General features: G+C 39.4%; 1 long non-coding RNA gene across 1 annotated transcript in view; it reads right to left on the bottom strand.

Annotated features, from left to right (window-relative positions):
- The window catches only part of LOC128139691 (uncharacterized), a 249,408-nt gene extending 226,593 nt beyond the window's left edge, over positions 1-22,815 (bottom strand). Inside the window, exon 1 of the long non-coding RNA XR_008234469.1 lies at positions 22,537-22,815. This is a non-coding gene — a long non-coding RNA (uncharacterized LOC128139691). The remainder of the gene's footprint in view (positions 1-22,536) is intronic.
- Between the last annotated feature and the right edge of the window lie 629 nt (positions 22,816-23,444).

The following is a 23,444-nucleotide window of genomic DNA, read 5'->3' as shown; positions in this document are numbered from 1 at the left end:
TTTCTTCAGCAAATATTTACTCACATGCTAAAAGCAATATTGGGTCTACCATTTTCTAGGTTGTCACTCTTATTTTTTAAATTCTTTGTATAGCTTTTCCATAGTTTTTAGTTTGTGGATGGGAGTATTTAATTAATGTAGATACAGACCACTGGATCTGATTGGACCACCTAAAACATCTAGCATTGCTATGGGGAACATTCACAGAAAATTAAAATAAAACTAAGGGGCTGCAGCATTACCTAATATCAAATTTTAAATTACCTTAACCTTTTAAAAATTGTAGAATCACAATGCACTGGTTGGTCCCACAATTACTACTTCAGGGAACACAAAAAGCATCTCCTGCCTTAAATAAGTTACCAACTCAGAAAAGACTGAATAGTCACATCACTCACCCTCCACATTAAGCCTCAAAATTAAATCCATGTGCAAAACTGTAGTATTGGTGGTGTATGTTTTACTTTCAACTGACTCAGCTGGAGTCTCAGTGGAAGTTGCAGGAACCTAGATCCACTACAAGAGAAAGAGTATCTTGGCTTATTTATTTATATGAACATCTTCTGATTAAAATAATGATGAAAATATTGACTCATCTGATGCTATAGCCTGATTTAATGGAGCAAATGGTGACAAACATAGAAAAATATATCTGCACCTAATTTTTCTATACACCTATGAAAACAATTATAAAATCTAAAATGGTTATTCCACTCATACAACTTGATCTAAAGTTCTTATATCTCCTCTGTTGAAATCATGTACCTTTCTGGTGTTAACATACTGCATGGCAGACACTGGGATATCTCCAGTCATCCTTCTGCTTTAGACATGGGAGATGTATATGGGGAAACCATAAAACAACAACTAGAAGTTCTTTAGAGAAAATGGGCACTGGTGCCAGCAGATGTTGTTCATTGATAGCTTTTCCAGAAATACGAGGCCTTACAAAAGAATGGGTTGACTCAAGCACAAGTAGGAATTTACTGAGCCAGAAAAGGTTTGGGATTTCTTGAAATTCCTGTGGGAACTCTTCATGAGCTTCTTGATATTGAATGTCCTCAAGGAAACCTGTAACTTCACCTCCTTTTTTTATGATAATGCAGATATTCACATCTTGGAAGGCTAAGCTGACACAAGGGCTGAGGTTGAACTGCAAAAGCCAAAGCAGTACATGGAAACATTTACATGCCCTATTAATACTTACTTTTAAAAAAGGGGAGGGGAGGGTAAGAAAAAAACACACTACCAAGCCAAACCTTTTAACATAAAAACAAGCAGCTCCTATGGCAATTGGATTGAACCCAAACTTGGAATTGGCTTGTTTGTTTTATCTTCTGCCCTCCAACAAAGACAGCCCTACAGCCTCTTAGCACTGTAAAGGCTGGAAGTCAAATGCAGGTCTGATGGGAAGATCATCAACAAGCTGGCTATGGTTTTGCACTGCCATATCAGGAATCAAACCCAGTTTGCCCAGACAGAGCTCCAACAATCAGTCTGCTGCTACATTTTCCTTCTCTAAGGACTGAATCATCCTATTCTTTTGTGTACTCCTCCCACATGCAAGGTCTCATATGAGGCAGCCTATCCTTCCTAGCAAGAAAGGCTGCACCGAGATTCCCTCGTGAGCATGTGTAATACTGCTGCTGAATTGGCTAAGGATGTAACGCAGAGCACCAAGAGACCGAGCACAAAGCCAGCCTGGGAGCAAAGAGCAGAGCTTGACCTGCAGTTCCACCAAGCGCTATACGGTAGCATGGGACCAGGTCAACTGTATATCAAATTACTGCCATGCTCTACAGATGATGGAATGCTAAACAGGCAAACAGCCTGTTTCTTGCATTATGTTTTTCTGTCCTTTGGGGGGGGGAGAGGGGGGCGGAAATCTTGTTTAGCTCAAAACATATGAGTTTTCCAACAGCATTTATCATGCCAATTTCAGTGATTCTTTGCTTGTTCAAAATGATTCTGGATCACTTTTAGAAAATGTTTCTGAAATTGTATCAGAGCTGAGTAGTAAGAAAGATCTACAGATAGTTTTTTTCAATCTTCTAAAAGTAATTGTGAGCATATCAACCAATTATGACAAAATAACTGTGTTGATACTATCAATTTACATTTCTTCTAAGGTGGCACAGGCTCTTCTATAAAGTATCTTTAAATCATTCAGGATTTGATTCATTAAGCTGTGAGAGGCAGACAAGACAGTATGGAAGATGGTAGCACTGCCTAACAATGCACAGTAATGGCATTTTCCATGACACAGTAGTATTGAAAAATAGTGCATTCTACTGAGCCTTAACATTTCATGCAGCGATTATGCTCAGAAGTTAGTCATGGTAAACTGTGGAATAAAACCACCAGAATTATTACCCTCTCCTTATTAAAGTGCAGAATAACATCTTTAAGTACTTGCCAAATAATTAAGATCACACTTTTGTTTAAAATCAGAAGAAAAATTGTTTTAGCACCAAAGAAAAAACATGTGTTAGCCCTACAAGAGGCACTGTTATAAGGCAGTGTCAATGGACAGAGCAGCACCCACTGGATTCCTACTCCATTTTGGTTTCATACCTGTGGTCTCCAACATTGCTAACTGAATCACTCATCTGGAATTGAAGGTCATTAATTATTTTCAGAGGGCAAAGTCAAATTATTTTTAGAACATTTGCTTTAAATCATACTGTATTCAGAAGTGAAGTGATGCCTATGCATTTTCAGTCCCAGGCATATAATAAAAAATGGTCTTGAATTTTCACGTTTTATAGAATTAGGAAGTTTAAAAGTAACAACAGAAGCAGGTGAGACTTTGCATCATGCTGGGAAGTAGCCATAACAATCCATTTAGCGTGGATCTTTAACAGAAAACATTTTCACATGTCCCTTCAAAAGATACTTCAATTGGAAGAGTATTTGGTTCTGCAACATTTAAGTAAATCAGAAAAGTTTCTTATGCAAAACAATTTTAAAATTATTTGCTACTTTAAGTTTGTGGGAAGCTGAGGTGGGAGGATTTTTGGCAGGCAGAAGGATCTTTGGGGGTTTAGGGAAGGTTCTTCTAAGTCATCAGACTTGTTGAAAACCTCCTGGTTTAGGAAAGCTTAGTTTTGTTGTGTTCTTTCAGTTTTCTAAAGCCTTGTCCCTACTCAAGGGAGTACCAAACTTCAGGGACACCTGTTGAGCTTTAGGGAATTCATTGTCTGATTTTTTTTGTATATAATGTAGTATCCTAAGGGGAGAAAATGAATGATCTCAGCATTATGATGACATGTTAATGGAAGAACTCAGAGATCTAGTAAGTCATTTCCATCTGTCATTTCTATGACTCTCGCATTTGCAGTGTGATGTAGTTCAAATGTTGCTGTCATACAGAGAGAATGTAATCCGGAAATAAGTTTATTAGCTCTTTGGGGAGCAAGGATTCATGAATATGTACTGAAGACTTGCATTAACCCACTCTGGAAGGCCTATTATATGACACAAAAAGAAAAGCATTTTTGCCTCCAGGATATAAAACAATCTTAGTCAGAATGGAATAATATTAATTAATCTTTCATAGATTTCTTTTACTTCTTATACCTGCAGAGATTTTGCAATGAGTTCATGATTTCGCAATAATCCTCTCTGTACCAAAGTACCTAGCTAATACTCAGGCATAATGCTACAGCTGAAGCATATAGTCATTTCAGTTCTGGATGAGACCGCAGGAATACGACAATCCTGTTTCATATATGTCAATGTATACACATTTAACCTTAAGTCAAAGAGCCTGATACTGAAAGGAAATTAACTTTAAAATGGCTTCCATCTAAAATACTGTCAGGACATTTCTTCTGAGCCTCACTCAACCCATCTGAATGCATTTAGGCTTCTAAAGTCTCACTGAGAAACAGCAGTAACAAACTATAGACTTCCTCAGTCCACTTAAAGTGACAATAGACAGAGAGAAAGGAATGGACATTTCAGGACTTGAACTTTTGCACTGGCGTCCAACTGATCCTTAACAGCTTTAGCATTTATTTAAAAGTAAGCAGACACATACCATAGACCGGGAAACAGAAAAAATATCCTGAGTGAGTAATCTAACCTGAAGGGTACCACAAAAGCTGTGAAAGAAAAACATGATAAGCAACATTTCAGAGCAGTGTACTAGATTATTTAAACCTTCAGCCAGTGTTTGGTGTAGACTCTAACTTACTGATGATTTGCAAGGGATCTGTCCTAGCTACATCTGGCTACATCACATAAATGAAAAGCAAATGAAAAAAATGAATTCTATTACATGCATTGGTTGGACTTGATGATCTTAGAGGCCTTTTCCAAACTTAATGATTCTATGATTCTGTTGTCAATAGCATCACTTCTTGTCCCTATACCACCTCAGAGGCTAAATTACCAATGGACCGTCACGTGCAAATGCTGTCTCCCAGCCCCTCTTCCTAGGGATGTGTGAGTTTGACTTTGTGAAAACTCAGGGAAGTCTGTCCAACTGATAAGCAAGGAAAGGGAAGCTGTGGGGAAGACAGAAATGCCTGAAGCCAGAAGGACCTGGTTCCCTTTGGAGTCTGACTGAAGTGCCTAGAAGATGCCAATGGCTCACTGGAGGTTTATGAGATGCTGTCTGTAGAAAGTTTTCTTTGGTTTTGTTTGGAAATCAAGCTTTTGCTTTGACTTTGGTACGTGTTGGTGCAGATGGGTCAGGCTATATTTCCGCCACTGAATGACTTTGCTCAAAGGGACAATGTGCCCTGATCCTGTCACACAAAAATTTTATCTCTTCCAGCAATTCACAAACTCTGAGGCCAATTTTCTATTACTTTGCCAAGAAGCAAAATTAGCAGATTTCACTGAAATAAAATATGTGACCTAGTTGCTGATGATAAAAAATGTTGATCTCAGAGAGAGAAATCGCAAATGAGCAAGACATGAATCAAGCCAGCTACACGTAAGGTCACAACAGTGCAAGAAGAGACAGAGCTCTGTCAAACCTTTCGTGAAAGTTTGATACCAATCTAAGGTTTGTTCACAGATGCCATATACCATAGCAGTTGCTCGGAAAAGAACAACACGGGAACCACACTGTTTATTACTATATACTTTATAACTTTTTCTTCCCCTTGTTCTTTCATAAACACATTGGCTGAAAATCATTATTTTGCAGCTGCCAGATGCACTAAATCTCCCAGCACACTCACACTCCCAGCTTTAGCTTTTTTTCAAAGAAAAGGCAAACACTGTAAGATTCAGTAAACAACTAGCCTACAAACTGAAAACGCCTCAAAGTCCTGCCTGGTAAAGTCACTCACACAGGATTGAAAACAATTTGAGACAGCAGTTCATAATTACATTTTTTGGCCAGGGGAGGAAGGGGTACAGTGTGTTTTTTGGTTTCATTTTCTTGGGCAAAATGAAGACTTTCTAAAATTTGACTTCCGAGTTTGTTAGCTTTCCCTGTGATATGCACAATGGCAATTCAATAGCATTTCTCCTCCAGAGGCAGAGGGGGACACATACTGTTTATGGCAAACGGGAAGGGATTTTGTGCAGCTGCCAGACAGGAACACCCCTGAACTTTAGCTAAGGCTGAATCTGGATCTGGCATTTAGGGTTTAGGCTCATTTCTGGAACAAACAGTTCTGCTGTGCATGCTGCAACAAATGGATGAGTGATTCACTACAATGTGCTGGCCTAAAACAAAGCCATTTATTCTCTTTGGAAGTGGAGGTTCACTCAGGAGCCTGCAGTAGGTCAGGGTCCTGAATAAAAGCTCATTGAAGCCAGTAGGAGCTTTCCAGTAGCTATGAGTGGCTTTGAATCCAGAAAAATTCCCCTCCATGCTTTAAATACTCCTCACCCTCCCTCCAGGCTTGCATATCAGCAAGGAGACATGTTGGAGAAGCCCAGAGGAGCAGGATGGGACTGGTAGGGCTCAGCAAAAGCTCTGGGAGAGTCCAGTCCCCTTCCTCATCTTGCTAGCAGCCTTCCTTTTTTCTTCACTGTTGATTTCCCCCCTTGTTTTCCAGACTTTTCTTTGGTCGTGTTATTTGGATTTAAAGCATTCTGGAATTGCAATCCTTCCACATTTTTGCCTTGAAGACAATTATAAACAAAGATATGTTAATAAGATTCATACTCAAATAGATTAAATGGGGAAATCATGGGGGAAACTGCAACAGTGATGCAAAACCCACTGTGTGAAAATCCGCTGGGTAAGATAACTTGCAGAATTTTCTACGAATACCCTGAAACTATTCTTTAAACTAATGCTTTCATCCAACAGCCGCTCACAACTGGGGAGTTTATAGGTCTATTATAAGCCTGCCAAGAGTACTGTGGTCACAGTCAAATCCAAATAGCCTCTCAGAAAAAAATCCACATTGGGACAAAATGAAAAAAGTTTGGTTTCTATGACATTTGGAGGGAGAAGAGTAAAAGAAAATTCAGTGCATAACTAACAATTGCCATCTGCCATGCTAGGAATCAGTATTTTCACTTCCCAAGATAAAAAACAATAGGCTGATACCAGGCTCTTACTCATGACTGCAAGTGGCTATTTTGAGGGGAGGTTGGTTGCGAACTTAAACGTTAAAATCTAACTTTAAATTAGCTCACAAATCACAATTCTCAGAGTAAGCATTCAAGGACATTAGGGAGGGAAGATGCAAGATCCTGACTCTGAACTGTAGGCCTTTTGCAGAGTTCCCAGTGAAGAAAAAAAGAAAAAAACAAAAAAGAGATCAAGAACCACACTACGAGTACAGGCAACGATCCACCCCAAGAATAAATTTATACTGCAGCCCAGAACAGAAGTGGGATAAATGCACCAAATAGACATCCATATTTCTGCAATTGCTATCGGAGCTTAAAACATAAATCTCACTCCATAGTGAGGTCTCCACAGTGAAAACTATCCTAGCTCTAAATTTTCAGTGATGTCCTCCAGGCCCAGGAGCTGGGAACTGGCAGAACAGGAGGGGCTTCTCCTAAGTAAGGAACTTTACATTGATGTCTGTTGTGCTGAAGACTGTTTCTCCTGTTATCCAGGTCCACAATTGGACAGTGCAACCTGAAGAGCTATTTTCTTCTGCTCTTCAAAACAGATTGGACTGGATTTTGAGATCACTCCCAGTATTTATCACAGGATAGATAGACACAGTAGTTTCCTCAGGCAGGCCATTCTGATCTTTTGCAGAAATTGGTCTCTGCTGGGTTTTTGGCAGCAGCTCCCAATCTCTTGCCAGCTCAAATAACCTGCCAGCAGCATTTCACCACTGCCATTCCCTATGCCAGGCTAATAGTCCCAAGTTTTTGTGCCTACTGCTCATGCCAAGCCATTGTGCTCTGTGACATTGCTATGGGACTCAGCTCAGGCTCAATGATTCTTGCAAGGTAAACAAGGCCATAGACAATACACTAAAGAGCTTAACTAATCCACGAATAACCCCGCTATTAGACCTGTTTCTTCACAATGAAAATTAAAGGAGAGGGGTGGGTAGAGGTCAGGAGCAAAAATGAACATCTAATGAACGTAATCCTGCCAGATTGATGTGACATGCTGTGTTGATTCTTCTGGAGGGTGTGGGTATGCGTGTGTGCATATGTGTGTGTGTGAGAGAACATACACATCCTGAAGAATTCTAGAATACAGAAACTTTATAGCCCCAGAAATTTCACCATAAAATCTGTATACATTGAAAACAGAACAAAATGCCACAGGACTGAATTTCACCTTTTTCTGGAAATCTCAGCCAGACATCTTTGGCACCTCACCAAGAAAACCTTTACTTCATGCATGGCATTTTGTGATCCTAATTCCTTAAACCTAATTTTGACCAGTGTAAGATCCTGCATCAGTCTTCCCTGTCTATGTAGGTAGCAAATACCTAGCTGAGGTCGTATTTCTTTTGAGTCTATCATCAGAATATATCACTTCCTTTAACAGGATAAAAGCCAAGTTTCTTTGCCGGCCAATGACAAAAGCTGCATGTAATTTTCAGACACTTAAAGCATAAATGCTCAGTTGGTTCAGACTGTCACATGGGCCCCTTCTCTAAAATGCAGTCTAGGAAAGAGGTTAAGGCATCTTGTGAACTCACATACAGAAGATACTTACGAGGAGCACTTGCTGGTGTTAACACATTAAGAAATTTCTGAGTGAGCAGCATTTAGGAAGCATCCTTTACTGCAAGAAGATTCCAGTGGCAATATGATGACTGAATTGAAGGATGGTATTTTGACCATTGACTATCCCATCACAAGGTTATCAAAAAGTACGTGGCTGGAGAAAAAAATTAAAAGACTATTTCTCTTTGCCAGATTGGGTGATAAGTCATATCATTTGAAATAATTATGAGTGTCAGTGTGTATTTGTGAGTTTATTTCTAGCTAAGTAAGGTCAATGACATTGTAAAAGACATGGCAAAGGCCTCCCTTGGGGACGGTATACAAGTCTGATCATTTATATCCAGGACATACAAATAACATACAAGTAAGCGTGGCATTCTAGACCACCGGGAACATTTGCCAAAACTACCTAGAATGACTTCAGAGCCAAAATTTCCATCTCCAAAAAATATTTTGACCTTCAGTTTCTACACGGTTCTGCAAGTCATTGGATTAAAGCTGTAAATCATATTAGACCATCAATGCTACAGCAAAATGCCACCAAAAATAAGGTCGAGCAATGTTTGAAGTTTTCTTATACCAAAAGGTACAGGTAAAAGAAAATAGAGGAGGTTTCAATTACACAAACCGTGTAAGAGCCTAAGACGCTTCAAGCATTTTAAAGAATTTTACTACCTTTCTCTATTTGATGTGTTCCCATCTCCTTTGAATGGATACCAACTTCTGACCCAAATGGAAATTCAAAACAGACTTTTATTTGGAACAATAACCTTGCCTCAAAAAGCATAATACTATCTTGCTCAATTTACTAACAGCAACAAAACCCAATTAATGATTGAATCTGTGCCAAAATGAAAAGCTGGGTTGGTTGAGGGTTTTTGTAGAAAAACCTGTTAAGGATTTCATACAACTGCAAAGAGTCTTGCTCTTTGCAGCTACATTTACCCCTCAAACAAATTATCGGAGATAGTATCAGATTCTAAACCTGACAGGAAAAAAAAAAAAAGACCACCACCAGAGGAAAAATAACCAGTATTGTTCTCTAGCAACATAGCAACTGTTCGTTATTCTGGCCATTGCAACACACAAGTAACCACTCTACTCTTCACATGGTATGACACACTCATACTGTCAGTGATACTCCTCCCATCTCAAGAGGATATTTTGTATTTCTTTCTGAGGTCTTTTCAAAAACAAATATTTGTTCCCATTCTGCACATCCTGAGTGCTGATCCCAAACTCTTTTGCTAGGAAAGCATGTTCTAGTGTATGTTCTTTTGTATGAATAATTTCTACAGTAATCTACTTTCCTTTCCCCACATGACTGGATTAAAGTTTTATGGGGCCCAGGGTAAAACCAAACAATAAGAATAATCTTACTGTCATCGTCACCAAGTTTCACAGAGATTCTGTTCTCGTGTTTTCCTCATTCCATCCTTTTCCTCCTCCCTTTTTTAGACAATTAATTTCTCTACTTGCTGTCCCTCAGTCTGAAGTCTTCCCTGCTGCTCACATGAAAGAGTGTAAGTTACTGACTGTTGAAAACATCAGCTGAAATGCAGCCAGGTCAAGATGAGGTTATATAAAAGTCTAAAGGCAACTTTTTTAGGTCACATTCTCAGCAGCGCAGATTCCAAATGTTTCAGTAAGCAAACTGCACTTAACACTCTAGCTGACAGTATTCATTAAATTAATTCTGTGTCTATAGACAGTTCTTACTTAAAGTGCATTTCTACCATGCACACCCTATAAGCACAAGCTGTACTTGTATCATTCCCAGACTACCTATACAGCCAGGCATTTATTTGTACTCATGCGCAGAAAGGAAGAAACTTTAAAGTAGCTGTTTTTCCCAAAATAATTTTATAACAAAACTATGGCTTTTTTTTCCTCTCTGTATGGAGATCAGCTAATCTTTGAAATTATAAACAAAATGAAAAGCCTAGTGATTCGAAATACTTTATATTGTGTACGCTTGTTTTCCTTTCTTAACAGCATTGCATGTGCCAATTCTCATCACTGCGAGGAATCTCTCCAGTACACAAAAGGAGTTTACTTTTGGTTTTTTCCTTAGTAAAATGGCCTTTACAGTGTTTTGGTTCAGTATTCTTATGACTGGAGATTTATCTGAACATTTTAGCCATGAAACCTCTTGGGAACTCTTGGGAATGCATTCAGTTTGGTTGCAAATCCTCAGAAAACATGTTTATTTGCTCATAGCTTCAATAAATTAAATAGACCCTATGACTGTAGGCATGAATGGACCAGAAGAGAGCAACAATATAGCTCTAACAGTAGCTTCAAAGTTTATCCTTAAGAAAAAAATTGCCACATTTTCCTTGTGCATTTCTTTACATAATAAACTTCTATAATCCCATACCATATGGCTGCCCATATTCTTTTTTACCTAATGATCAGTATGTTCATGAGAATATTAAAGCATTTTATGAATTTAGGTTGTACAGTGTCTCACTCCAGACCCCACTGTACATCACTCACTGTTCTGTGGTAGTTTTTTCAGATAAATTGGTCACACCAGTGACTACAGTTTCGCATCATACATCTAGCCATACTCTTTGCTAGAATTTCAATAATGAGTTCCATCTGCAGCCAGAAACTAAGCTCTGAGGAACAAATGCTTTTCTCGCTGAAAACTTGGAAAGAGAACATAACCCAAAGCAAAATACAAATGACAGGAAAAGAAGTGAATTCTGTCACTTGATCATCAGGCCAAAAAAGTTCACTATACCCACACATATCAGCTTTCTGGTCTTACTAGATTAACACTCCAGTATCATTCCCTGTGATTTTCTTAACATCACATCCTATATGAACACTCAGAAAGGAGAAGACAATAACAAAGAGCCCGTGTAAATGTGTCATTCAGGATCAGAGTCCAGGCTGTTGGTAACAGCTTGCTACTCCCGTCCTCATTGGTAACTTTCTATAGCCCAGAAAGGGCACATTTAGTAGCTTGGCAGTTAGAGCTATTTAAATGGACCCCAGCAAGATGCTGAGCAGAGAATGCAGAAGCCTGGAAAAGACCCAATTAAATTCTGGACTGAGGATAGCAACTAATTACTGCCTTAAAAATATGAAGTGTGCAAAAAACAGCAGGCCCATCATTATTGTCAAATCCTTAATCAAATGTATTTCCCTTTGCGAGGTTTTTGTGCAAGAGATATAAAGCATTTTAAAGCACAAAAGAGCTTACCTCCAAAAAAAAAAAAAAAAAAAAAAGGCCCAGCCCTCTTCTACTTAGTCCTGCTCTCTGAGAGTCATCTTCAACTATCCCACCCTCCAGAAGCCTCCCTGAGCCTTCAGTTCTTGGCCATGTCTTGTTACCTCACTCCAGACACCTGCATAAGGTTTAAACTTTGCTAATGCAGTTCAGCTAAAGCCTCCTCACCCCTTCCAATGCAAACAGCATTGGGTTTTAAATTGTTTTTTAAAGCAGTTCTGTAAAGAACTAGTACAATTCATTACCCTCTTTTTCCTGCTGGCTTTTGACTGAAATGGGTAAATAGAAGTCTGGTGGAATCTGTAAAAGCAATGTACTATTTGACAGAGATATATTTTTTTTCAAACTCTTTGAATTCGTAACAGCATCATATCTTTGATATGCTCTATGTATTTCATGACTATCCTACTGTTTGTGCTATGGTCTTCACTGAAGAGATGGGCAATCTGAGGTACGGAAAACTGATTTGGCTTGCCACACAGCAGGCAAAGCAAGTGAATGGCAAGGCCCAGACATGTAGGCTGTTCATTCTTTGTACTCCCACCAAATGTTCCCATAAATGTTCTCTTCTTTTCCTTTTTCCCACTCAAGTTCAAATTTTTCACTTCCTACCTGACTCTACAGTCACTCATCTTTATGTGGAAAACTCTGTGGTCATTTTGCTGCTAGACAAGTTTACGTTTTAATAATTGCCTATGCAGAATTACACAAGCTGGGAAGGCAAAGAATTAAGTACAAAACCAACATTCCAAAACAGGGTGAGCTTCCCACTGTAGAAATAACAATGGTAATTAAAGAGGAGTTTTGCAATTATAAAAATGCTTTAACTATGACAAGGAAATAAATGAAAATACTCTTGGTGTCGCTAACATCCTTGCATGATGAAACAACTAAAAGCTAGTGTTCTTAAAGCATCGTTCACAGGGAGAAAGTAATAAGCCAGCAGGCTCTAAAAGCAGATGAATTACCATACATGAGTTAGCATTCCCCCCATAAATGTATCAATGCATGCATTATAAATACTGTCAAAATTTCCCTTTTGTGGTTACAAGTGGTATGCCAATTAAAAAACCCATAACCTTTACATACATACTTTCTGCATTTCAGTTGTGTGTATTCAGTTATACGGTCCTCTTTAACCTATTAATATACTCAGTATCTTGTTTATGTATGAAGAAATTAAGACACAGAATGTCTTTGTTGAATGAAGAAAACTTCTCATGTTTCCTTTCCAACAGAATAAGATGTGGCTAGCAATGTTTCCCTTAATAAGGATGTCATTAAAGAAGAAAAAGAGTGGTTTTGATTGACAATCTACTATGCATGAAAAACATGTGGATCGTGACATAGTCAATAGCACCTAGCTCATTCAGGCTCAGGTCCCAAAATCATGGTCATAACTGGTACAGCAACATCTGACTACTATCACATTCTACTTTGTTAAAGCTATTCCTCTCTCACAACTTTATGTTGGGGTGCAAAAAGGTGTGCAGAATTCCCTGTTTCCAGTTTAAGTTCATCTATTTAGTTACTTGCTTCTAAAATCCAGAGACCAGAGGTACTCAGAGACTTTCTCCACAAACATGCCTTTCCTTAACGTATCATAGGCAATGGCGTTTGGATTTATGGGTTTTTTTTCCTTCAGCCTACATGGGCTACCTGACCTCAAATAACATCCTCCAACAGAGAAAAAAGGAAGGCGTGGAGAAAAATGCCTACTTTTTCATGCCAATCACACATTCCACTGCCTTTTTAGTTTCTGTCTCCTGAAAGCTCTGATTAAACATGACTTCCTACTTGTTCGTAGAGAGGTTATTTTGTATGGAGTATCACTGGCTCAGAAATAAACATCTTGTCAAACACAAAGCAACACAGACTGATTTATTCAGCAATACAGGGGCAGTTTCTAGCATACGATGAACTGAAAAGCTACACACAGATTTATTAACCCCAGAAACTAAGTGTCTTCCTGATTTTAATCATTTTTTCCTATTTTCATCTAAAAGCAGAAATACTCTGTTTATCTCTCCCTGAGGATATATACTTTATTAAATGCAATATATACATACTTTATCTGCTTATGTTTCTACAAGTGAATTGGAGGCTGTACTTTATTGCTGGCTTGTGACTATTGTTCACATTCCAAAATATGTTCTAGCAGTTCTGGTTTTCTTGCATCTGTATGTTAAATAATATTCTCTCTTTAGCATGGCAAAAAAGTTGTTCACATCCACAAAGCCAGCATTTGGTTTTGTTAGGGCTCTTAGCATATGGAGTATGTTTGTAGGTAGGGCCGTAAGAGGAAAATACATATACTGGAATTCACACAGTGCCTACAGTTGTTTCTCAATAAGTAAATTCAGTGACAAGAGAGAAAAGTAGAAAGATAGAATTAAAAATGTCCAAAAAGGATAGGCACTTTGGATCAGGAGCGATGTCTTTTAAATCTGTACATGCCTGAGAATGTGAGCAAGGGTACTGGATGTGCACAGATGCACGCAACAGTTAGCAAGCTATAGAGTATGTCTGCATTGACGAATCAGCTCTTTTGATAAGTACATTTAGCACCACTCTGCACAGGGAAACTTCAGGTAGGCAAAAGCTCCTAAGCGAAAACTGCAGTTGGTGTTCTCAAATCTTGACATTTATTGCTTGTGAAAAATGTTAGGCTGCCAGTGTGAGGCAATACAGCACTTCATCTACCCATTGAGGATAAGACTGAAAACAAAGATTCAGTGTTTTCCTAAACGGACAACGTAGATAGTCTTGCGTTAACTCCACTCATAGACTGAGCCAGCTAGACATGCACCAGCTGTGGTATAGAGACACTGCCGGTTAGTGCCGTGCCTGAGTTAATAAGCATAGCTGTAAGGCTGTATATTTTACTTCAGACCCTTTGCCAAGACATAAGATTGTGTGTACTCATAGATACAGACACTCAAATTACATTCCAATTTCTGCCTTGGCTTGATGTTTTCAGATGGGTTCCTTTGGTCAAAATTTTCCAAACAGCCTTCAAGTTTGGATGCCTTCACCATTGCAGGAAATCAGGCTTATTCTTAGGAAGCAAATCGCTTACATTTGGCTGATACATCTAAGCCTGTTTTGTGGGAACACAAAACTTGCCCTGGCTGTTTTTGAAAATGTTACTGTCAAAACCTTCATGCCTCTAATTTCCACCCCCGCAACTGAATAATACAACTCTCTACAAATATTTAAAGAATATTCTTGAATACTTCTGTAATAAATGCTACAATACTGATAATAATTTCCAAACAGACGATAAGCTTTCCTGGCTTGCTCTGTGCAGGTATATCAGATTCTTGGTCTTCACTTACCTTGGCAAAGTTGGCTAAAACCATATTCAGATACAAAGAGCTCTACCCTATAAACACTCTTTTATGCAAAATAGCTAATTTCATCACAGTGAAGACCAAGTCCTGTACTTAGGAAGAAGAAATCAAATACAATGTGAAAATAACTGGCAAGACAACAAAAAATATTGACAGGACTTGAAGCCTGTATTAAACCACAGGCAGAATACAGACTAATGATATGACACTGTTGCAAAACTAAAATTAAAGGAAAGAAAAATTAAACCACTGTCGTGCCAGCATATGCCACCAGAAATATTCTATATAAAAGAGAGTAATTATTTTTCTTCACTAAGTCTTATTAAGGCTTCAGCTGGAACATTGCATTGCATAAGAGTTTTGGTTACCATGCCTTTCAAAAAGCTAAAGAAAAGCTGGATAAAGTCCAAAGTGGAGAAGAAGAGGTTCAGAAAATATGACCTATGAAGAAAGATTGAAGAAATTGGTTTTGTTTAGTCTAGAAGACTGAAGGGAGACATGATAGCAGGCTTTCATGTGTGAAAGATTGCTTGTAAGGGGACAGTAACCAATCTCTCTCTACGTTCACTGAAGGAAGGACAAGAAGAAATCAGAGCAATTTGCAATAAAGAAAACCATATTATGAAAGCACCTCTACAAGTAGAGAGGTGTAAGCAAACTGCATGGGGAAGCTGTGGAATTTTATTGAACAAAAGGTTTACAAAAACAGGTTGGGCAATCATCCCTTTGGGATGGTCTGCTATACTTGAGCCTGGTTTATCGTAGAAGGCTGGATTAGACAGACAATCATCCAAGATCTCAATCCCATTTTTCTGTTCTTTTCCCTCACATTGCTGCTATCATTCTAGAATACTGTCTACAACACAGAATTTTTACAAAAACAAGTAGTAGTTTGGATTCCTTTGTACTTGTATGCCATGTTGCATAACTTCTCATTTCACCTAGCTCTCTGTGCTCTGAGATGCTGACAGCCCCAGTTTCTTCTCATATTGACAACCTCATCTATCTACTCTACGTCCTCAGTTTCCTGCTTACTTCATCTGCATGTTGTCTGGGAATAAAGAAGCAAACATTAGGGCTGGTTAAGAGTGCTTGCAAATAAAAAGCATGGATGGAGCAAATGACTGGCCATCTGGCAGCTGACTGGTTCATAGAAGCAGCTGACTGACACCTTTACCTGTGTCATTTGGGTTGTCTTTCTGCCAACTTTCTCTGTTCTGTCTTCAGCTGCCAATTTTCATGTGACCTGTTAGAACTTCCTTAAGATTTCTGCTCCTCTGTCAAATTTGTGTTTGACTGTGTTTGAAAACAGGTTTAAAGTTATCAGGTGGGGAGGGAGAGAGCAGTCCGTTACACAGACTACATATAGCCAAACATATAGCTATACATATAGCTACATATAGCCAAACAGAAATAGAGCATGATCACATATGCCTCATTTCCTTACAAAATTAGGCAAAAAAAATCTACCCCTACTAATTCCACTTCATTCAAATCAAAGATAAAGTAAGTAATTTGGATGTCTACGTTCTCAGGTCCTAGCAACTATTTCCACTGCCGTGTTCGTTAGACTGAGGTGCTTGCTAACAAAGGGAGGCTATAAAAGAATATGCTAGGCTGTGAATTTAAGGCCAACATATCCCACAGTTATTTCCTAGAGGACTTCCCTAATGTTGAGTGAAAGCATCCCTAGGCAGAACTGTTGTTGTAGAGCACAGTGCTTGTGCTTTAGTTCATTTTTGTAGACCAAGCCTTTAGCCTCAAAAAGGGCCATAAAAAGTTTTCCTCACTAAAGATCAAATTATTTGGTTTCTCTAATTCTACTGGGAGTTGCCAGATTGTCCTATTTCAGATATTCCAAGAAGCTTAGTTTCAGTGAATGTGGAGGTGGCTGGATAGTGGGAAAGATTAGTTTTATTTTTTCAAGAGAGAGAGGTAGGTATGTGCTACACATCACACTTGTCTATCTCCTGGATGACTCTCTCCAGGACAGCTTACTTCACTCCACATGCTGTGCAACTAGGCAACACTATGGCATCAAACAAGCTGCAAAGACAACTTTCTCAAAATTTCCTCCCATTCCCAATAGTAATTAATGTGACACAGTTTGAGAGATGACTGTAATTGCTACAGGTATTATGCTATATGTGATTTGAATTTAGAAGCTGTGAGTCACAGCAGGCTGCATTTCTAACAAAGCAGTGTAAGAACCTGATCCTGAAGAATTTTACTCATGCCAGTCCTTATTTATGTAAGCAAGTCAACGGGGCTAATGATGTATCTAAAAATTACAGGAATGAGAAAGCCTTTGCAGGATTTAACACTGCTGTTATGACCTCTGGGATAAAGAAAAGGCTAGACACAATCTGAAATTGCAAGAAATGTGCCCATATTTTCTATGCACTTTTCATCCCATGTATGTACATTATGCAGCTTGCAGTTCTGTTAAGTAGCAGACTGCACGGGAGTTTCAACTGGGGCGTGTCAAGGATTCTTAGTCATAAACTTCATAGATCATTTTCTTTGCTCAAAATAATCTCTTGGCAAGACATCTTACTTCCCTGACCCCAAGGAATTGTTTGTAATAAAAGCCTGCAAATAACTATACCAGGCAATTTTGTTATTCAGTCTCCTTCCTCAACATGAAACAGAATCTCTTCCAGTCTGTGTTCTTCCTAAAGTGTCTACTGTTACTCCGTATGTGCACATTGTGCAACAGCTGCTGTGTCAAACTGCTGCAAACACTTGTGCAGAATAAGGGAATGACTAAATGCCAGTACTTTTTATTTTACAGCTCAACAGTGAAGTTCAGCATTTGCCTTATCTTGTTAATCTAGACCAAGTGCGTAACACAGATAAACTGTAATATAGGATGCTCTATCAGTGTTCATGAAAGTAGAAAAAAACAGGCAGCTACATATGTTGTGATAACATGGAGAGGACTTTGGAAATTACAATACAGGCTTTTCATTTTATATTTCAGTCCCTTCTAGATGCTACATTTTAAGAAATTGGCCTTTAAGAAACTCCCAGGCACATCGCGTCCTAGCACAAAGTTAATCTTCCTTCTCAGGAGCACGCTACTGTTTATTCATCGCTTCTCTTAGTTATTTTAAATGCGTATCTGTCAAGTTGTGTAATGACAGCACAGTCCTTTTTTAATATACATGTTATTCACTTTCTCTACCACATGGCTGCCAGCAACACCCAGCTATGTATTGCACAGATCTTTCAATGCCTTTTTCCCTGATGCTTAAAAGATACTATGCATTATGCAATATTAAGTAATGGCATTATTAACATACTATGCAATATTAAGTAATGGCATTATTAAGAGTGCTCTATTGGACCTCTGAATAATTGATTGCTTCTGCCTAATTAAAAGAAGAAAAGGACAGAGTAAAGGTTTGTATATGATATGGCATTCTGTTCAAATGTGGTTTCATGTTGTGGTAAAATGTGTATGTTCTGTCTTGTGTATCACTGAATCTTGCCCGATTGTGTAATATGAAGTTAATGCTGGAGATGAGAGATGCTCTGTTTGATAGGTGAACATAAACTTAAGTCTCCTTTTTACTTCATCTGTGATTATCTTGAGAGGAATATAAGCTCTGCAGCTGCTTGTTTACAACACACAAAAACACACTGGGACACAGACTGCTAAGGGATGCAAATGAGCAGCTTTCATTCACTTCATGGGATCAAAGGTCCCAGTATATAGATGTACAAACATATGTACTTATGCTCACCTCTGCTGAGTAAAACATTTGAAAATGCATGTCCACAAGTATGCTCTGAATTCTAATGAAAACCAGGGAAACTACCATGCGCTTGAATTTGAATACATGCTCTAATGATTCACTGACTAGAAATACTTTACTGAGGCAGAGACTAGGTGCCTATATCTAAGGTTACCTTTGATCCACTGCTGACAAAGGAAGTACATGAAAAAGCCTTTTGATAGGGAATACTAGTTTTTTTCCTCTTTATTCCTTCATAGACAAAGGAAACCCACTTGAACTTTGAAGTACAGTAAACGTTTTTAGTTTCAGGAATAGAGTGGGGGGATATTTTTTGCTTCATACTGCAAATTCTAACTATTTTTTAAAAAGAAATGCTTTTCCCTTCTAGGGAAAAAAAGGCTTAAAAATTATTGAATTGCTTCACTTTTTATCTGGCACTTCAGTAGTACAAAACTGTATGCAACTCCAGTAAGAAAATCCTATCACTACAGTTAATTCCTTTAAAGCATATTCTTCTCATCAAACTAGAGTATGCTTTTGCCAACCCCAAAATCTGACTAACAGTAAACAAATGTGCTGGGCACCCATTGTAATTCAGAAGAAATTCAGCTACAAATATCTCTGTTTATTAAGGGGTTAAGGCTCAGCTCAATAAGCTAGCTATCCATTAATCAGACATTGCGATTTCCCACACATTTTTTGATATGGGAACAGGTCTGCATTTGATGCAAGAACTTCAAAGACAAAAAATATCCAATCTAATTTGTGTATGCAGGCAGCTTACAGCTGTGGTTTGCATAGTGAATATGCCTGCAAAGAAAGAACACTGATGAGCAGGGTATCCTTGTCAAGCACATATGTACCAACACATTTTTTAACTGTAATTTATGTAGAGTGACTCTTTCACAGATATGACACAGATATGCCAACCAATGATGTTCTGGATTCCACCCCAGAAGGGAAGGGTCATGCCCTGCATTCAAATCTGCACCGCTCCAGCAGGTATCTATCTCCTCTGGGAGCTCACCGTTAGCTTCCTTACTGATAGCACAATAAACGCCAACAGAGGATATGCCACAGAAAGTTGTAAATGGTGAGATCCTTCTCATCTGACTTTAGCCACTAAAACTAAACTAGTTAGCTGTTTCTTTAGGAAACACAGAGCACCTTTAGGAGGGGATTCATATCATCCTAAAATAAATGAGATCTTCTGAAGACTCTATTTAACAGAGGAAGGACATAAGCAGCAAACCTGCACTGAAAGTCTACCTTTCAGCTAGTAGGCAAAATGAATTCCACCAAAAACAAGCCAAAAGAATTTTGTGCATCATAAAAACTTTTTAGATCTTTGCTAAATTGTAAAATGATAATAATAATAATAAACAACCCAACTGTCTGTATCTTCAATGCTGTGCCATGAAGTTGATATTTTATATATTTACATGTTTATATTCATATACTTTATACCTTTATAAAAAGGTATATTGTATATTTTTAAAGCTTTCCTTCTATGTGACTGAAACATATCAGATAAACTGGTGTGAATTGTTTTAATACCATGCATTTCAGTAGCATCATTTCAATGTACATTGTCTGTCCTATTACCCCTAAATTACAGGCTCAGCATAGGTTATTAAGATTCCTTTTTCTATTTATGTAACTTCAAATGAAAAAAAAAATGTCTTTTTGTGTGCTAAGGGATAACATTATAAAGAGATTCTAGACAGAAGGTCTTATCCAAAGAAAAGTTCACTTCTATTATAGCAACTTTGTATTTCTTTGTAGTTTGCCCTAGAATCAAACCATACTTGAAACCACACTGATTGAGTCTTTTTTTTAAATTTGCATATTGTTATGATAGCAGATCTGCTGTTCTTCCTTATACTTTACCATTATGCTTATGGACGTGAAACACTCTGTGATATGATATGATGTGATATGATATGATATGATATGATATGATAGCGCATCATTCACTTTGCTCTTCAGCTTTCTGCTGAGGAGGAGGATACTGACTGCAAGAAGAGAGCAAAATAATCTCTACTAGTATAAAATGTGAACTATTACAGAGCTCAGACAAGTTGAAGATCCAGCTCTACATTTCCTCAGATTTTTTTCCAACATTGGCACTTCACAAACCATACTCTTATCAATACTTTGGTCCCGCTCCTCACACTGAAAATTAATCTGTTCAAGTCAATAGAATTTATAAAAACCTCTGACATTTTTCACTGAAGGCTTTATGCAGTAAGATTATTCTGTGTACAATAACCGCAAAAGTCCAAATTAATTCTGCGTATATCACCAATTAAATGAAGGGTACTGAAAAAGAAATTAATTATTCAAATTCTGAGGGTAGCATAAACATATTAACTAAGTCTGAGCCAATGACTGCAATGAAGTGAGATTACATTTACACTCACAGGAGTGAAACCATTATCAATGTTCTCCCAAATACTTACTGTATATCCATTACTTTTTTCCAACTACTTTTTTTTACAGTCTCAAATTAAGCAATACTAAGAAGCTTTGGACTTGTAAATATATTCTGCAGTGAATATTCAAAGAAAATATAAAAGGACCCTGAACTCCAAAGAAAGTAAGGAAAAGGATGTGACTCCAGGATTCATGGCAAGAGAGTGAACAATGGCTTAATCACATAAAACATCCATGCACTCCCAAGACCTGGCTACCAGTTTTAACAGAGCTCACATTCTTGAACACATCCAAATGACAACACGTAAATTCCACTAAAAGTGTTTAAACAAGTCGGTCATCTCTTGCCTACTAGAGCAGAGCTAAGTGTCAAATTCCAGCATCAGCTATAAGGGTGTAAATTGGTATTAGCTCCACAGAAGTCAACAAAGCTAGGTTTACACACTGTGGTAAGAATTTGAACCTAGAAGTGTAGGATGTGCTGAAATTATGGGTCAGATTTTTACCTCAATCATTGTGGTGTATTTCTGGTGTAATCAGATAGTTCAAAGTTGAATTAGTGTTTTAAAGGCATTCTTTAAAATTTAAAGATGGGTCCAAATTACAAAATCTCACGATACCCATCAAGGAATATTCTGACAAAAGATTACAGATTCATCCGCACACTTTTGGATGAAATAAGAGATAAATTTTGGACATTATTTTTCATTTTGAAGGAGGCGGTTTCTGGTTGCTGGCCCCCATCTCCTCACTTAATGTAAAACCACTTTTGAGCTTCTCTCACTGCCTTTCAAATCTAACCTCGGCTTGACTTACTGCCACATGAAGAAAAGCTTGATCATAACACCCCAGGCTCCAAGACACAAGCTCACATGAGCAGCAGCCCCTTTGACTTCCATGAGACAATCCATCAGAGAAACTCACTGGTATATACAGAGGCTTAGTGGGCTGACCACTAAGAATTACAACTACCTGTCAGTTAACTGTGTCCAGGTAGGAGCAGTCAGTGCCTCTTTCTTGCTCTCTCTCTTGCTGATTTTTTTTTTCCCGGTGGGGCTCTCACCATCACCATCATCTCTCTTCTCTCTCAGTTTTTTATCTCGAGACACTTGAGGTTTTTCTTCTATGAATCATTATGCAATAAAGAGGCCTACTTCAGATGGTATACTCTATCTCTTAAGTTAAAAGGGCAGGCAATCATTTTGGCTTTATCCTAATATACACAATTCTGCAGCTATCTCATTCTTTGGGTCAAGAATTTCTGAAGGCATTTCCTGGGATAATCTGTAGAGCAGTAATGCCTCCTGACACATTAGCCAGTCTGATTGCCTGATGCGTTTTACACAGTTCAGTTCAAAGTCCAACTCAGTCACTGCTCAGGGTTGCCAAGCTCACTCCAATTTTCCCTCACCACACACGCAATTGCCTGACGGGATCCTTCTCGTTCACTGACACTCAGCTTTCCACAGAAGCACATGCCAAGCATACAAAGGCCGGGGAATGCAGAGGAATTAACCATTTTTGGAATTCGATTACTTCAGAGCTGTTTCACACACTCAAATCACTTTCGGTCATACAGAGCACGTATGACATGATGTAGAGAACCTGCCTTTTTAACCTTTAAAAGCTTTCCTCTTACCTGAAATCCGGATTACGTGAGAAATTCTTGGCTGAAGTAGCGTTAGTCATTTTGTTCATTAAACAAAGCCGCTACGGGAGATTCTCAGCTGCAGTACAGCGTTAGTCATTTCATTCCTTAAGCGAAGTCGTTAACCTGGGGTCATTCCCATGCACTCTTCTCCAGTGGCAAGGAGAAGCGGAGCGGGAAGGAGAAGGCGCCAGGCTCCCCCGTCCCTCCAGCCTGCCTTCCTCCCCCGCCATCGTTGGCCTCGGTTCCCCCACACGGCCTGGCCCGCGTCCTTTCCAAGGGTGGGCAGAAAGAGCGAACGAGAATTTACGTTTCCCCCCCTTCTGCGGACCCAGTGTCCCGTGTGCTGCGTATTGCGACCAGTGGCCAGGAAGAGAAGCTTTCCATTAAGCGAATTAAGTTAACGCAGTGAAGACTGCTTTCCTTGAGTGTCTCAAAACAGCCGGAGGTAGCGGCGCTCAGGCACACCTCTGCCCCACGGCCCAGCCGGGCCGCCGGCAGGCACCTGCGGCGGGCTGCCGCCCCCTCAGGCGCCCCTCCTTCAGCTACGGCTGGCTGGCGGGCACCGCCGGGCCAGGACACCCTCACCCCTCGGCGCGGGGCCGAGGGCAGTGCGAGCGGCCGGGACCCGAGGGGCCGGAGGGCAGGGACGGGACGGGACGGGACGGGACGGGACGCCGGGCGGGCAGCGGGACAGGCGCGCAGCGGCGGCGATCGGGTGCCGGACACGGTTCACCGCAGGTTCGGGGGGACGAGGGCCCCCGACGGCCTCGCCGCGGCTCCCCGCTGCTGGCGGAGAAGGCGACGGGGAGCCGGCGGCGTCGCGCCCGGCCGGCCCTGAAGGACGAGTGTCGTACGAGCTCGCGGGGCGCCCCCAAGTGGCGCGGCCGGGCGCGGCG

This window comes from Harpia harpyja, chromosome 3 (genome assembly GCF_026419915.1).
Source record: "Harpia harpyja isolate bHarHar1 chromosome 3, bHarHar1 primary haplotype, whole genome shotgun sequence".
Taxonomy (NCBI): Eukaryota; Metazoa; Chordata; class Aves; order Accipitriformes; family Accipitridae; genus Harpia; species Harpia harpyja.
This window is presented reverse-complemented; position numbering and strand designations above follow the sequence as displayed.